We start from the raw sequence: 3,035 nt of genomic DNA on the forward strand, positions 1-3,035 counted from the left end.
GAGATAAAGACTGAAGTTTATGCCACAGACTGAGAGATGAGCTCTCTGAGGCGCTTTCTTTCATTCGCGCTTTTGGATGAACGTGAACACAGCAACTGTAAATCTGTAAATTCTCGTGCAAATACATAGGGCGCATGGACAAAGAGAGCAGCAGCTCCACGTCCTTGGTGCAAAAGTCTCTCTCTCACTATAACATTTTTACACCAGCGTTCATTTATATACGCCGCATACTCCACCCTCCACATGATTTCCCGGGTAGTCGTGGACGTTCTGTCAGTGCGAAACGGGATCCCAAACCCGTCTATAACTAAATCACCGTCAGCGTCCCTTTCCCCGAGCCAAGTCTCTGAAAAGGCCAGAATACAGGCATCTTTAACATGCGTGCTGAGACGAACAAGAGCTTGGAGTTCGTCAGTTTTATTCACGGAGAGAACGGGCGTTGGACAGGATAATTGAAGGCAGGGGAATGCGAGACGGATGTTGCCGTCTCAGGCTACGCCTCCCGCCACACCGCCTCTTCTTCCTCGCCCGCATTCTTGGCCTCCGTTCTGGAGTTCTGAAGTGATCACCTTCCCCGAGACCGGCTAATTCATCCAGATCAGGTATGATCAAGTCCACTGGTGGTCCGCTGATCACAGATTTTTCAAATATTAGCAAATAGTCTTCTTTTGGAGTATTGAATCGCCCAGAGTGATCCCAGGTGCCATACGGACGCCGAAAAAAAAACAGGAACAAAGTCGGATCCATGTCGCTGAATTCGCTGAAAAAAAACTGAAAACTAAAACAAACTACTTAACCAGAAAAAGAAAAAACTACAAACAAAACGAACATGCGAAACGAACATGCTACCCACGTTCTTTAGAACTGTGTCTGGAGTTGTAGTTCATCAATATCACTCTTGAATTCTGTATGGGTTGTTGTTGTTTTCAGGTGCGTCTGCCATGTCTGTGATTTTGTAAAGTAAAAATTCACCCCGCGAACAGACCCCATATGTCACCGTGACCACCGAGGTCAAATTATTTTAGTCCCGTGCTAATTCCGACATCTTCTCTTGTGTTTGGCCGCATTTGGAGGTTCGTATATTCCGGTTTTTGGGGTTTTTTGTTTCGTGCTCCCCTTATCCATCTCTGTCGAGAATGTGAGCTGCGTTGAGTGTTTGATAGTATTTGCGGGCTGTATATTTCTACCATACAAGTTACAGAAAGAGAAATCTGAAAAATCGGTTTGAGGTTATGTTACAAATAAACCATGCAAAGCTTGAGATAGTCTTTTAAACCCCGGGTGAAATGTAAATGACACAGGGCACAAGCTGTAATGTTTTTTTTTTTTTTTTTTTTTTTACACATATATATATATATACATACATCCATACATATATATATATAGATACATATATATATAGATATACATATATACATTATGACATACATATCTCCAGAATACATACATATATACATATATACATACATATATACATACGAATATACATATATACCTATATATATACATATATACATATATACTATACACATATATATATATACATCTATCATATATATATCGTATCCTACAGATATATACATATATAGTAATAATATTACATAGTGTAGGTGTATATAATATATAGATATAATCCATATATACAACATAATATATATCCATTCATATAACACATAGACACATATATACATATATACATATACACATATATACAATATAGACTACATATATATACATATCTACATATTTATACACAATATATACATATACATATATATATAAACATACAGACACTACGAACACATACATATATACGATATACATATATATAGTACATATATACATATATAATATACTATATACTATATACAATATACAGATATACAGATACATATATACATATATACATATACATATATACATATCATATAACATATATCATATATATATATATATTATATCTACATCTATACCATATATATATTCATAATACATATATACATAATAATATATATATATCTACATACATACATATATACATATACATATATACATATACATATACCCATATATACATTATACATAGATACATACGATATATATACATATATACATATATAGTACACAATATATATATATAACATATATAACATATATATCTACATATATCCATATATAATAGGTATATATATATGTAATATAGTTATTATAGATACATATTACATCAGATATATACTACATACATATACACATATCACCATATATACAATATAGACTATACACATATATCATATACATATATACATATAGACCATACAGAGATTACAGAGATACATATATATAATACACTACAACATGAAACTTCCACATCATTGCATTCTGTTTTTATTCACAATTTGTACATTGTCCCAACTTTTTGAATCGGGTTTGTGTATATATTTATGTAAAGTATAATATTATATGTATAATAAAAATAGATTATATCTGAGTTTGCCTGGAAGACAGCATTACGTGAAGCTTTTATTTAATAACCGAGCTTGTACTACAGTTATGAACTATTCCTAGCATGACATTTTGGCGCTTGACAAAATGCGATAAAGCGACTCCTAAGTAGCACTTAAAAGCTGCATACTCACGTGCCATTTAGTATTAAGTGCATTTTTGGTAAATGCACGTGAAACAATAACAAGCGATCGCAAAGTGACTCGTAGAAAACACTCTTAAGATCTATTGTTATCAGAAACCGGGCCCTGGTCTGACAACGACTGATCAAAGCGATTAAGGCATTTTCTACGAGTCATTTTACGATCGTTCTTTATTGTTTTTCACGTGCATTTCCCAAAAAATATCCCGCTTAAAACAGAGTCACTATCCGTTTGTCAAAGTGCTGAAATGTCACCTTATAGAATGGCTCGTAATTGTAGTAACCTTCTACACGCTCATTTTGGGAAAATCATAAAACCCACTGCTACATTCTGAACAACTCAGGAAATAATAACTATAACACAATATTATTATAATACAATATTATTATC

The sequence above is a fragment of the Cyprinus carpio genome, chromosome A11 (genome assembly GCF_018340385.1).
Source record: "Cyprinus carpio isolate SPL01 chromosome A11, ASM1834038v1, whole genome shotgun sequence".
Lineage (NCBI taxonomy): Eukaryota > Metazoa > Chordata > Actinopteri > Cypriniformes > Cyprinidae > Cyprinus > Cyprinus carpio.